The sequence below is a fragment of the Phoenix dactylifera genome, unplaced genomic scaffold (genome assembly GCF_009389715.1).
Source record: "Phoenix dactylifera cultivar Barhee BC4 unplaced genomic scaffold, palm_55x_up_171113_PBpolish2nd_filt_p 000270F, whole genome shotgun sequence".
Lineage (NCBI taxonomy): Eukaryota > Viridiplantae > Streptophyta > Magnoliopsida > Arecales > Arecaceae > Phoenix > Phoenix dactylifera.
The window spans coordinates 582,706-598,075 of record NW_024067758.1 but is presented as its reverse complement, the minus strand read 5'-3'; positions in this window follow the sequence as shown (position 1 = coordinate 598,075).

Below are 15,370 nucleotides of genomic sequence, written 5' to 3'. Positions count from 1 at the left end.
AGTATTTATTGGTTATCAAATATTATATTAAACAATTTATTTTTTTTAGAAAATTATGAATGAAATATCCAATAGATGCTACAAGAATTGAATCACGGACAACAACTACTTGATGGTCAAGCATATAATAATAATGGACGAAAACTTCAAAAGATATGCTTTAGTTAAAATCATATATAAATATCCAAAAATACTCTAACATTTCATTATTTTTTTGGTTTTCCAATTAAAAAATAAATAGAACTAATAATAGTATTTCTATATGTATATGTGTGTGTGTGTAAATATATGTAGCTATATATGTATAGATATTCGTATATAGTAAGATGGTCAGGCTGGGTATGAAACCTTCGAATCCAAACCTAATCCGAAAGTTTTAGTGAATTTGATATTCTCATACATGATCCATTCATCATTGGATTCGGATCAGGATTGGGTTAGGCACTGAAATTGTCGGTAGGAGTGGCAGCCCTACTCTCTACCATGCTCATCCATTCACCAACCATCCGCATGTTTATAATTCCCTGAAGGTGTGTGTCTGCGAGGCACGCACCTCAGCTGGCTTCGGCTATCATGGATGCCAATATGCCATTGAAAGCGAGGAGCAGGGTAGAGTTCTTTAGTTTGGGGACCATTCCCTGCAAGCCTAGAGTGTTTTTCTGGGCATCTTACAGTTCTCCTCCTCTTTTTTTTATGGCTTTATGTACAAATATTTCTTGCCTGCTGATCCCCTCACACATTCCGAAACTTTTGCTTATATGTTTCTTATCAGGCTTCCAAATGCCAGGACCCTCCGAACCTGGCACGGTTACCACTTACCACTCCACAATTCTCTCTCTCTTTCTCATAAAAATGTTCACAATTTAGACACTGCACTAACGCCTGCACTGACTTAGGTGAGGTCCATGGAAATAGTGTCATGTTGATAAGGTCTATCACGATCAAAGTTTTCAAGGTTTGCAAGCATTTGTTCTCTCAGTAATGGTGAAAAATTGAAATTAAAGATGCCGTTGCAGACGTACAGTATCATAGCATTAAGTTCAATGTTGACAAGAGGTCTTCTTCCCTTGCACAAAGCCACAGATATTTAAATGCATAATGGGTGACTTGGATCTCAATTTCACCTTTACTATAACTTATGATCCTAATAAATTTTAATAGACCTTACCCATTTTTTCTCAAAAAAATGCATTCTGTAATCACATAGAATGCTAGCATGGCAGAAATCAAAGGAATCATTGTAATAAATAAATTTTATCCATGGAGAGCTGTCAAAATTGTTGTAGAAACTGGTAACGATTCTAGGGTACTAGTCGATCAAGTTGGTAAGATCTCTTTATTTTGAAGCAAGAGGTTTGGATTCAATTTACGCCGTCTTCACAATGCATGGTCTCAATGGATTATTGATGCATATTATCCAACTTTATTTTTTAAGTTAAAAAATAAAAATTAATGTTCTTCTTTTGAGCAAAAATTTAGATATTTATCCTCTCTCTCTTTCTTTCTATCTTGGCTATTAATCACTTGTAGGGACATGTGTAAAAATAATAATTAAAGATATAAAAGAGATGTGGAAAAGATCTGTTACTAAGGTGTCTGGTAGTGACATGCATACGGTGATAGGACAGCCAGTTTGGTTTGGCTAATAAAGCCATGTTGTTCCATCTCTTGTCAATTTCATATAACTATTCCACTAAAATCTCCTCTATTTCTGTTATCTGTAGCTTTCCTGCTGCAAATGGGTGAAGGTGCTGTAGCTAAAACCCAATTAAACTCGCTAGTTAGGTCCAGGTCAAAGAGCCCAGCTCTTTGATACATATCTGGATCAGGTCTCAACCATTGAATTAGCTCACCAGTAGGAAGGGCACTCCAAATGGATAAGGCTCGGCCGTCGTAGGATTTGGGAAATATCAGACTTAATGTTTCAAGCCGGTGATTTTCGGGTCACAAAGGAGCAACCTTGCTATTACATCGAAGCTCAGCCTCAATATATAGTAATCAGAAACTTTTGAGGGGTTAATATAAGAATAAGTGTCGACAAGAATTAATGGATGCTTAAGCATTCTAGAATCCTATCCATGGTGAGGTCCTCCAAAAAGTATAAGGCGATTGGTTTCTAATGTTGAACACAAGAAGCTAGTCCATCAATTACGGTCTTGAAGCAAGTAATTTTACTTGCTTTCTAGATGATGGGTGGGTTTTGATTCAATGGGTCTCTCGGATGGATCTGGTTGGACCATGAAATGAGTCCAAAGCTGAGACGTGGGTCGGTTTTTTCTTTGTCGAGCTAAGAAAAGGTACTGGCCAAGTGGCCAACCGGGTGTAGACGCTTCACGTGTATGTCGGACGGAAACAACTTTTGCAAGTGGATCCGGTGCAGCTTTTAGTTCAGAACAATGAATGTAACCTATTAAATGTTGGTAGGAAGACAGTCTAATCTTGGCATTGCCTTCATAAGTCCAAGCACCGGTTAAGGCCGATGAAAGATATGCCATTCTTTCTATCTTTTATATATATATATATATATATATATATATATATATATATATATATATTGTTGTGGTTCAAATCTGGCCCGAGGGTGATCAGGCCGGTTGAGCCGAGGGAGCCGCCGGTGTAGAGAGGGGAAGACAGGAACTACTTCCTGCGTGACGGCCGCGGACCTACACAAAGCCTCACCGGTGGGGTTCCGGTGGGGTTCCGGTGAGGACTGTCCGATGTTCAAAATAGAGTGGAGTTTAGTAGGCCTAGCCAAAAGAGAGTCCCCTTAGGAATTACTTGACCGAGCTATTTATAGCCTTGGTGGAGTGGCCCGGGTGACGGAGGTACCGTCGATCCCCATCATGAGGGGGTATGGCTTTGAGCCGGGTGGCGTGCAACCCAGATGGACAGGTGACGTGCGGTACGACCCATTCTTAAGAACGATAAGGTGTTGACAGTCACAACAGGGTATGGCCAGAGTAGTCAAAGTGCCGTCTGACTGCTGTTGGCCGGTTATGAAGGCATGGTGCGGTAGTGTGATGGAGTACGGCCGCGTAGGTGGGCGTGGGCTCATACGCTGGCGCGCTCGCTGACGAGGCCAAACTCGTTAAGTAGTTGCATTATGCGTCTGACGAGGTCGGCTTGGCGGATACTGGGAGTAGCTCGGTTTCGTGGGCTCCGGGGTGTGCTCAGAGGTGCGCCCCAAGCTCAAAAATCAGAGCGTATCGCTGGGGGTTTGGCGTCCCGAACTTGGTCGGAACGGGTTGGTGTTTGTCTAGAGGCACTCCGAACTTGATCGGCGAGTGTTCGGAGTTGGTGAAGTTTTCGGCAAAGTTCTGAGGACGAGCTGACCCTGGGCCGAGGTGAAGATTCATCCAATTGTTGTTGGTGTTTACTAGGCCGAAACTGGGCGGCCTTTTAGCCGTGGGCTGGATGACCCATTTTTTCCTCTATCATTTGCCCCCACTTCCGAGGTTGAGCTGCCTTGCGGCTCGGACGATGGAAGTAGTCCATCTCCTGATCGTCCAGTGCTTCAGTTAGATAAGCAGAGAGATGCGCGTACCAGAGTAGATATGTGTATTAAGGGTTGGATTGGGTTGCTACATCAGTTGAAGTGGAAGGGGTCGCTAGAGTTCCTTTAATGCCTTGCGTGCGTGCTCCCTTTCGAAGCGTTGCTGGGCGGAACGCGAGGGGCCTCATTAATGCTCAATTTTAAAAGCATCCATCATAATGATCATCCTTTAGTATGACAGCTTGGGGGAAGATTTGATACGACAGGCTCGGGGGTTGCCGCGTGGTGAGATCTGACCGCCCTGCTGTTTCAGGGAGCCAATCAGAGCCGCTAAAGCAGGCTATATAAAGCCCTAAGAAGGAGGTCTCCGGGATCCCTATTTTTTTCCCTTTTTTTTAGATGCCGTCGCCTCCTTTTCAAACCTCTTTGAAGGTTCACGGAGTAATCCGGAGTTTTCCGGCGGACCTTTTTCCATCTTCTTTCCTTGGTGAGTCCCCTAGATAGGCGTCTTTACCCTTTGTGGGTTGCTCAGAGATCTTTTCCTTTTTCCTTTACTGTAGGCGAGGCAATGGGGTCACCTTCGAGAGCTCTAGTGCTTGGCGCAGGCCCGTCTCAATCTTGAGTTTCCTCATCATCGGAGGAAGCGGAGCTTGGTGGGAACCTCGACCCATACGGTCTTAGTTCTTGTATGGTCGGGGAAGAACTGTCTCATGTCAGGGGACAGTTTTTCATTCTCTCAGGGTTCACTTTGGAACTCCCTGGTACTGGGGGTCGCATCGAAGATCGTCTGAAGGATCGGATCAGGGTGTATATAGATACACTCCGAGCGGGATTGAGATTCCCCTTGCATGGATTCATGAATGAGCTCCTGGTGACTTACCACTTAGTCCCAGCGCAGCTCACTCCGAATTCATAGAGGATGATAGTGGGTTTCCTTGTCTTGTGCCTCGCACATAATTTATTTCTTTCGGTCAATGCCTTTCGGAGGTGTTTCATGCTGAAGGCCAACTCTGCAGGCAAAGGGTGGTGGTATTTCTCTCCTCGGGGAGGCCACTCGCTCTTCCAAGGTGCGCCTTCCTCCATCCACGGGTGGAAGCGCAAGTTCTTCTTCATTTCCTCCGAGCGGCCGTGGGGTTTTGAGCCGGCCTGGGACACGTCGTGAGTTATTGTCAATAACAGGCTGCCCAAGTTATCACAGCTCGAGCAGGTGACTTTAGACACGTTGCTCGGCTCGGAGGAAACTCCAAGACTCCTGACCTGCTCACTGAGGAAGTCCTGGTAAACATCGGCTTAAGCTCGGCCCATCCCAGGGGTAAGGGCGAAATGTTTATTTTGTTCTTTCCTTTTTTTCTTTTATCGTTGAATTTTGACGGGATTTCGTTTGTCAGAGGTTGCAGGGATGCGTTGGGATTCCGAAACTTTAATGGCTAAGTTTCGCAACAAAGCGGTAGCCTCTGAGGGAGCTCGGGCGGAGCCGAAGAAGAAAGCCCGAGCTGCTTCGGGACCTGGCGCCGAGAGGCACCGTCTCGGGATTGTCATTGCGGAACCTGCTAGGCTTGAGCCCGAGTAGGTTACTCCACTCGGGGTAAGGCCGCCACCGCAGGTGGCGGGGAAGGCTGCGGGCAAGCGGGTGGCCACATCGCCTGCCAAGGTTTGCGGTGCTAAGAGAGCCGCTCGGTTGCCTTCACCGGGTGCCAAGCCTGAAAATGGGCTTAAAGCTCGGGTTTCTTCTACGGCCGTAGCCTCGTTCGAGGTTTAGCCCATCCCTCCGGAGTCTGGAAGGAGGCCATTTCACCCTGATTGCCAGCTGTTTGAGGATGACAGGGTGCTGCAATCGAGTGAAGTCGTGCGTGAAGTCGTGCGTTGGGCCTCACTTCAGTGCGATCGGGCCGAGTTGGTGGAGCTCGAGCTACCTGGAGTTGGTGACAAATCCTACTCCACCGTCGTTTCGATAAGCGATATTGTTGTTGTTGGTTTTTTTTTTTTTTTGCAAGTATTTGACCTCAGCTTACTTTTGTTCTTTTGTGCCAAGTGATGCACTTAGTCGACATACTAGGGATTGCCATGACCAACTCCCGAAGAAAGATTCAGGATTTGTGGTCAAAAATAACTGCTGAGAAGCAACAGAGAGAGGAGGCTGAGGCTCGGGTCGAGACGGAGCTCGCCCGAGCCCAGAAGATGGAGGCCGAGCTTCTTCAGGTGCGATTGACGGCTGAAGGTCGCATTTCGGAACTGGAGTTTGTGCTAGCTAATCAGGGGCGCAAGACCGAGGCTCTCGAGCAAAAGGCTGTGGAGCTCGACCAGCTCGCTAAGGAGAAAGTTTCGAGGGCTGTTTAGAACTTCCGCGAGTCTAGGGAGTACATAGATAAAATGGCGGAGGTGGCGACTGATGCCATGGTCCGTGGTTTCGACAATTTCCAGGACCAAGCCTAGAGACTGTCCCGGGGTCGACCTCAGTAGCTTATACCCATGTTTGGATGATGACGCCGAGGCGAATGGATCCACTACTGGGGTGGTGGACCTCATTGAAGATGTTGTGAAAACCACAACGGCGCCCGCCACTAAAGCTGAGAGCAAAACCTCTCCCGTCGTTGATCCGTAGTGGGATAGGTCGGGTAGGCCTTTTAGGTATATGTTTTTCGTAGAGTCGGTGATTGGGGAGGCCTTCTATATTTTGTCTGACCTTGTGGTCAATTCTTTTTGTACTTGGCCCTTCGCCTTTTGGTGTTAATGAAGTAAACTTTTCCTTCTTTAATTCTTCTATAACTTCAGATTCGCGTGGTTCCGCCTTTAAGACTTGATCATGTATTTGATTTTTTCCGCCTTACGTTCGATCGTTTAAAAGAAACCGAACCGCATTGCTTAGGTTCATACTCGGCCGATGCGGGAGGAACCGTGCTGGACGTTCGCCGAAGTTTGCATGATTGGTGTCCGCTTTTAATTTTGCGATCCATTATCCCCAGGCTCGTCGGTTAGCGCGCGCCAGGCGCTTTGGGCCGAGTTTTAGCTCTCGCATTGTAGCTTAGGATACTTACAACACAGATGGCCGTTGCGAACTCTGACGGTACCCAACTTTGGGGTTTCCCTAAAGGGGATATTCGGAATCGAGCTAGGTGAGCTAGGTTGCAGTCGAACTTTCCACCTCCCCGTTCAAATCGGGGATGGTTTATAGAAAGTCTATGGATGGGGGTTCCTTTCCTTGGCTCCCTATTGACGCCATAGGACATCCCGAGCCAAGCTCAGGGAATAACTTTGTAGATGCCCTCCACTCAGATCAGGGGCTTCCTTGTAGATTCCTGCAGAGGGAGGTGCTCTTCCTCGGCTCCCCGTTGACCCCGCAGGGCATCCCGAGCCGAGCTCAAGGGATGACTTCACAGATGCCCCCACTCAGATCAGGGGCTTCCTTGTAGATTTCTGCGGAGGGAGGTGCTCTTCCTCGGCTCTCTGTTGACCCCGCAGGGTATCCCGAGCCGAGCTCAAGGGGTGACTTCACAGATGCCCCCCACTCAGATCAGGAACTTCCTTGTAGATTCCTGCGGAGGGATGTGTTCTTCCTCGGCTCCCCATTGACCCCGCAGGGCATCCCGAGCCGAGCTCAAGGGATGACTTCACAGATGCCTCCCACCCAGATCAGGGGCTTCCTTGTAGATTCCTGCGGAGGGAGGTGCTCTTCCTTGGCTCCCCATTGACCCCGCAGGGCATCCCGAGCCAAGCTCAAGGGATGACTTCACAGATGCACCCCACTCAGATCAGGGGCTTTCTTGTAGATTCCTGCGGAGGGAGGTGCTCTTCCTCGGGTCTCTGTTGACCCCGCAGGGCATCCCGAGCCGAGCTCAAGGAATGACTTCACAGATGCCCCCCACTCAGATCAAGAGCTTCCTTTCGCCCGCCGCATGGTGTCTTACAGGGGAGCGGCGCTGCAGGTGGCATTCCACAGACTCGCACCCACGGAGAGGGGGCACGGATTGGGCCCCGCTTCATTGCAGGCCCTGAACAGCTACGGTCAGCATCTGGACCTGCTGAAGTAGCAAGTCGAGTCGTTCTAGCTAGATTTGTGGAACCTGGTCCGCTGGCGCAGGTCCTGCAGAGGGTAGATTTTGGCGAGAGCGGCCGGGCAGTGGGGCCCGGCCACTCGATGCACTCGGAGCTCCGTGGCTTCTTAACCTCATGATCACGACTCAGGCCCTTCCTTTAGCGCCAAATATGTTGTGGTTCAAATCTGGCCCGAGGGTGATCACGCCGGTTGAGCCGAAGGAGCCGCCGGTGTGGAGAGGGGAAGACGGGAACCACCTCCTACGTGACAGCCGCGGACCTGCACAAAGCCTCACCGGTGGAGTTCCGGTGAGGGCCCTCCGACGTTCAAGTTAGAGTAGAGTTTAGTAGACCTAGCCAAAAGAGAGTTCCCCTTAGAAATTATTTGACCGAGCTATTTATAGCCTCGGTGGAGTGGCCCGGGTGACGGAGGTACCGTCGATCCCCATCATGAGGGGGTATGGCTCTGAGCCGGATGGCGTGCAGCCCAGATGGATAGGTGATGTGCTGTACGGCCCGTTCTTAAGAACGGTAGGACGTTGACAGTCACAGCAGGGCATGGCCAAAGTAGTCAAAGTGCCGTCCGACTGCTGTTGGTCGGTTATGGAAGCATGGTGCAGTAGTATGGTGGTGTAGGGTCGTGTAGGTGGGCGTGGGCCCATACGCTGGCGCGGTCGCTGACGAGGCCGAACTCGTTAAGTAGTCGCGTCATGCGTCTGACGAAGTCAGCCTGGCAGAACGGGTCGGTGTTTATCTGGAGGCACCCGAAACTTGGTCGGCGAGTGTTCGAAGTTGGTGAAGTTTTTGGCGAAGTTCCGAGGACAAGCTGGCCCTAGGCCGAGGTGAAGATTCATCCGATTGTTGTTGGTGTTTACTAGGCCGAAACTAGGCGGCCTTTTAACTGTGGGTTGGATGACCCATTTTTCTCTATCATATATATATTCCAGTGATATCTTCATTTAACGATTTAATTACTGGCTAAGATGTTTTTGCAATTTGACGGTGGCAATTGGCACTATTAGAATGACCCTTGAGATCGATTCGACTATAGATTATTGATTATTTTCATATTTTCTTTTTGTATTCCTGTCTCTTTTTTTTTCAATCTGAAGTTTCTAGATCAAGTCTGAAATAAACACATGATATAAGATAAGATAACATTATCTATCTATCAGGATAAAAAACACATCGGGTCTTTTTTTTTTTGGCTATTGATAAGAATGCAGAGACCAAAAACAATAGTTATTAAATTCAGATATGTGTGTAAAAGAGAGCCTAAGACCATCTGACAGTGATTGCTCGGAGACGGTAGGTTAGGCGTGTCTGGTGGTAGGGCTGCCAAGACAAGCTACACGTGAAAGTCGCAATCGCTCGTGGGGTGCATGAAATCCCATGCACGTCGGCAGCCCTTTCTAGAAGATGACTCGAAAGAGAGAGAGAGAGAGAGAGAGAGAGAGAGAGATGTTTTCCACGATAACAAGGGCAAAGGTAACATGGATTGGGCAATCGGATAAGCAGGACCTACAGTTTTAATATTTTTAATCGTATCATATTATAATATATATATATATTAGTAATAAAAATTGTGTAAAAAAATATAAAATATATAAACAAATTTATTTTATCTTATAAATTTAAGTTTTTAAAATAAATGATGATTTTAATATGATATCTAAGTAAGAGTTTGAAGTTTGAACTTCATCTTTGCTTTTTTTTTTTACTTTATTAGTGAAAATTTTACAAATTGGACGCATTCTTTTTTTTTTTTGTAACCATTGAAAAGCAGTCCGAGGTAAAACGAGCAACCCATGGCCAACATGCCCAAGCTATCCTCCTCAACCACATGCAATTGTGCACGTACGGCTCAAACCACTGCGCGCCACGCGAGCCAATTCGAATGCTCAAAGTCACATCCTTCTGCTAGCTAGCGACCTTTTCCAACCATCTGAGGTACGGAATGATGCACGACAAGATAAGGTTTGCAGCTTTAGACTCTCATGTCTCGTCCACAACCTATCAGGTAAGCTCTTCGGAACCAACCGCATGGCCCATTTAATTGATAACTTCATGTCCAAATCCCCTGCCATAGTTATTACATCTGATACGAATCAGTTCAATACTCCTTTAAACTCATACTTGATGACACGATCCATCAAACCAATGGGTCATCTTGGTCCAAATATGAAAGCCATTTCAATCTATTCGAACAATCGAGGTCAAGCAATATGCGAACTTGATCCTAACCCACTTGCAGCCCAATTCGTGAAGAATATATTCTGTTTGTACTTGTGGAACTAAGACGTATCGTTTATAAGAAGTTGAGAATGGATGCCTTATTTTTGGACGCAAATTTAGAACATCTGAATATAGCATCTCTTTTCTCATCAACCCGGTTGCCATCATCGCAAAGCCTTGGTGCCATAAGTGCATGCGGATAGATATTTCCGTTAGAAACCCAATATACAGTATCCAAAACAACACTAATCACGTATATAGTGTCATAACGAGGCGTCACTCTTCTTAGGATGCAAATAGAATATAACATGATGCTATCCTTCAAGATAAGGTTTTGATAATGCTACTATTTGCCAAATGACGGACTTCCTTCCGACGTCATTGATCACACACTACAGAAGAAGGAATAACTCCCGGCGCTTTTTTTTGTCTCTACCGACGCTTATAAGCGTCGGCGAAGTCCCAGCCCACGCGACCCAAAGCGTGGGTCAGACGTCGGGCAGGTGGGCGTGGGTCCGGTTTTTGCCGACGCTAAGAGAAAGCGTCGGAAAAAACAGGGATTTGCCGACGCTAATGAAAGCGTCGGCAAAAACGGCTTTTCCGACGCTTTTAAAGCGTCGATAAAGCCCAATCCAGTTTGCGTTTTCGCCGACGCTTTAAAGCGTCGGGAAAAACAGGAGTCCCGACGCTTTAAAGCATCGATAAAGACCAATCGTAGTCAAAAGACGCCACGGGCTAAACAGGAGTGGTGATGCTGAGCGCAGAGAAGTATCAAAAGTTGCAAGTGGTTCAGGCTTAGCACATGAACCAATTAAAAAGACTTAAAGAGGAAAAGATACCACATGAAATTGATGTAATATATTTATATAACTAAAGAAGTTTTAAAAAAATGATGCACCGGTTCTCCATACAAACTCCTAGATCCTGAAGAACACAGCATGCCGAGATTCCTCAAGTCCAAGGACAAACATTTGACACGCCCATAATGATAAATAAATTTCTAGATTTAGACAGGCCACCAGCTATAAGCAAGGGTCATGAAAGACAAAGTACAAAAAAATTGACAGCTACGGAGCTTGAAGCAAGATTAGAAGCCGCCCCCCTCAAAATCAAGACCTTCCATAGCCATGAGCATGCCTGGCAGTGGCACTCGCCACAGCCAAGTTGTGGAAGCCCAAACGAAAGAAGCTGCGAGAAGAGACTAACTATCATCCTCATCATCGTCCTCTTCGTCATCATCTTTCTCACCATCCTCATCATCTTCAGATCCCTTCTGACAAAAAACAGCATAATTGGTCGGGCAGAGTTTATTAGCGTGTGCAAATAAAAATGCTGCTATCCTTCAAGATAAGGTTTTGATAATGCTACTATTTGCCAAATGACGGACTTCCTTCCGACGTCATTGATCACATAAGTTTTGTCCAGCTGATATAGACATTTTAAACGTAAGAACTATAAATCTTATTATCTACATGACGAATAAAATGGTAAATAACGGCCATTGCATCTAGCAGCTAAATAATGAGAACTACTTTAATTTATATTATTAATATACGTAAGTATGTTACAAAGGAGGGCATTCTAAACTATTGCAATGACCGTTATAATGTTATAGCAGTCATTATTCTAAGTCATATTTTTATCTCATCCATGAACATATACCACAGAGTGTTAGCTTGGATGGTACCACTAAGGGGATCAGTGCGATAACCCCAAATTTTTTTTATATATAAAAAGGGATAGAATAGTCCTTTAAAATTGATATGAGAGGTAAAATTGGAAGAAATCAAAAGTTAATGGCATAACAATAGATATGTTGAAGTGTTAGGGGCAAAATAAAAATTTAATAATATTAAATAAAGGGTGAATAGTGCTTGATGTGACTTAATTAGGGGGTTTGGTGCGGTCTCCGTGGAATGAAACAGAGAAGGAGAGGGGAGTCTCAGGTGGTGGAATCAAACAGAGAGAAAGAAAGAAAAGAAGAAGAAGAAGAAGAAGAAGAAGAAGAAGAAAGAAGAAGGGAAGGGGATTCGAGGTGGAAGGGAGTTCCGGTTGCGCTGCTAGCTGAAGGAAAAAGCGTAGGCCTCCTTCCCCTCTACGCAAAGACTTCGATTTTTCGAAAAGAAAAAGGTAAATATCCGTCCCTACCTAGTCTTCTAATGAAATTAGGCTATACAAAGGGTGGATTTGGTCTAGAGAGGTTAGATAGAAGTGTTAGAAGTGGTTAAAGGAGAGGAAATTGGATTTCGACAAGTTTTTCTGAGGCTACGGAAAAACTGTGTCGAAGTTCCAACTTCGGCGAATTATTTCGGGGGTCAATCGGCCTCCGATAGCAATGCATCTTACCTCTTTGGAATCCCCCATGAGTGTAGAATGTTAGGTATAAATTTTATAAAAATTGGAGTTCGGAAAGTGGATCAAAACTGGGATGAAGTAACCCGATATCAGACCAGATTACTGTTCATCCAAGATGAAGAATGTGAGAAAAATAATGGGAGTCGCCTCAAAACGCGTCGGAGTCGACTCAGGGCAGATTGGGGTCGCCTCTTGCCTCAGAGGGGTCGACTCATGAGGTTGGGGGTCGACTCTCTCTGAGAGTGCAGAAAATGAAGTTTTGCGGCTCTGTGGTCGGGGTCGACTCATGAAATCAGGAGTCGACTCATGTGGGGTCGACTCATGAGGTTGGGATCGACTCACGCTTCAGTAAAATTTTTAGTGAAGGAGGATTTTGACTCTTTCTCATACCTTGACCCTATAGCAGTGGCCTAAGGTGTGTGTGTGATGCTTTTGCATCATAATATATATAAGGGGAAGATTAATTGATAGGAAAAAGGGAAAAGGAAAGGATTTAGAAAAGGGGGAGTTGAATCAATTAAAGTTTTCTATATTTATGATTGACACGTAGATTATGGTCCTTGATACAAGACTAAATGTATTGTAAATGCTGTCACAGTTGGGCAAGAAGCTAGGGAACCAGAGGAAGAAGTCCCCTACTGCCTACTATAGATTTTGAAGGTGTATCAGGACCGTGCCGGATTGGCAGGTGAGTGGGAGTCATGTACTTTGCACCATGAGTATTCTTAATTCATTTTCATGAATGTCGCCAAGTGTGAATTGATTCCACTTGTGCATATTGATTGATATTGTAATAGATTCCTCTATAATCTTGTTTCTCCATGCTTGATTATTTTGTATATGCATTTGAAGGAACATTGAGAGGAATTACAAGGGGTAGATGGGTAGTTAAATTGGTTCCAAATTATGAAATGACTTTTTTTGTAATTTGATTTCATTTTTTCTATTTCAAAAACTTGTAGAGCCCTTTTTAGTGGTATATTGAGTTGCATTGCACTCCCATGATTCCTCGCTCCCAACCCTGATGTCTAGTCATAATTGGGTCGTGGTCGAGTGAGTGGTAGTTTTGATTATACTCCTTTTCAGTAGAGATTGGGAGGGTGCATTATGGCATTTATGCATGGCTTGGCAGTATCTACAGGACACTTATAGTCGATGGGGTTAGACATCGGCCTGTGTGCACATAGTAGCCTTCTGGGTGGGCGGAGCCCAGTCCCTTTCTAGGGGGGACACAGCCCTAAGCGTAGGATCGGCCGGTCCTGCGACTTATATATCTGCTTGCTGCCGGGCATAGTAAGATCCCGCGAGGTGCAGTATGGCTTTCCGCGGATGTAGAATTTCCGCGAGGTGCCAATTAGTATTTAGATGTGAGATGAGTCTCACGGTTTTCTATGGATTTCTGTTCTGGATACTGGCCAGCATTTACATGATTAGTGTGGTGTCTTATTCTGCATATGCATGTGACAGTAGGGAGTTGTTGTGGTTTACCTGGGGCGTAAGACCCACCTCCCGACAGCTGTCTAGTGATGACTTCGCATATTGACACCCTGATTTACATATTTCAGTGTTATGATCTGTTGAGCATATTCATGATGTATCATTCATGTTTATTTGATTATTCTATATATGCTTCCGATGAGTTGATTATGATTGTGGTGATATTGTGATGATTTACTCCATATTTCTTATGTTGAGGTGTGTGCACCCTATTATTGATGACTGCTCATATGCTCTTGAGATTTCACCTCGAGCCATGATTATATCTTGTCTCATGTGCATAGTACTCACTACTCCACTCACTGAGTATTCATATACCCACTCTCCAGTTTGGTGTTTTTGATTGTAGGGCAGGTATTGTATAGAAAGGAGCAGGGTTAGAGATTGTCTGCTAGCTGTGCCGCTCCATAGTATAATGTAGATAGAGGTTTATACATTTTGGTGTAATATAAACCTTCTGTTGTATATAGTGTATAGTTACAGTCATAGATCCTATTGTGGATATGGTTTGACCATGGATAGATTGGAAAGCAGGTATATATATATGTATATGTACAGATCAGTTGTGTGCCTGTGATAATGTATTGCTATATATTATTTAGTTTTATTATGTGACCGATTATGTGATTGCTGCTCTGACAGGTAGCGTTGTTGTATGTATTGAAATAATCCTGACAGGTCAATATAGGAAAGGTGATCATTTTATGCATGTATCATGCCAAAATTTTTAGGATTTATTGATGATTAATAGGTAGTAGGGTTCTACGTGGTGGCTGGTAGCCTTATGCCTACCCGCACCCTAGGACCATCGCGGCTGCCCGCCGGAACGGGGCGGAGGTCGTGACAAACCTTGGTACCAGAGCAAAGGTTAAAAAGAGTCCTGTCAGAGTAATAGGGTGAGTCAGGATTAAGTATAGGATTATACTATGGAGCATAGGATTTTTCTACATGTTATTTTATGAGTCATTTACAATTCAGTAAAATATATTTGGGGATGAGACTTAAGAGTTCTTTTTTTGACTCTTTTAGAGACATATAAAGAATACCTCCAAGGAGAGGATCTGCTCATCTTGGAAGGAGGATGGAGCAAGATATAGCATTGGATGCTGGTTCCGCACATGTCGAGCCCTAAGGAGAAAAATCTCCTCCTGCTGATAGACGGAGGGTTGATGATCAAGGAGAGGTAGGAAGTAGAGATGCATTGATGGAACAGTTACTGACGGAGAATCAGGCTCTGAGGGAGTAGATTGCTCGGCGGAAACCTCCTGCCCCGTCAGCAGCATCTATCCCACCTCCTGCACCTGTGCCGAGAAGTCTGGCCAGGCGGGCTCTGGATGATGAGGGAATTTCTGTACAGGACTTTCTGAGGCTCAGAACTCCAAAGTTTAAGGGGGAAGAAGGTGAGGATCCTCAGAGATTCCTGGAGGAAACAGAGAAGATGATTCAGAGATTGCCTTGTTCTGATGCAAGGGCCATAGAGCTTGTAGGGCTCACTATGAAAGAAGATGCCTGGGACTGGTACCAGAGGCACATGGAGGATAGATTGTACAGTAGGAATCCTCCAACCTGGGAAGAGTTCAGGCAAGCAGTAATGGATGAGTTCTTATCTCCGGCGGAGAGGCAGAATCGGGCTCTTTAGTTTGAGAGGCTGAAGCAAATGCCCGGAATGAGCGTAGCTGAGTATGCTCGTGAGTTGACTAGATTGGGGAAGTATGCTCCTTACATCATCCCCACTGAAGCTGCCAGAATAGAAAGGTT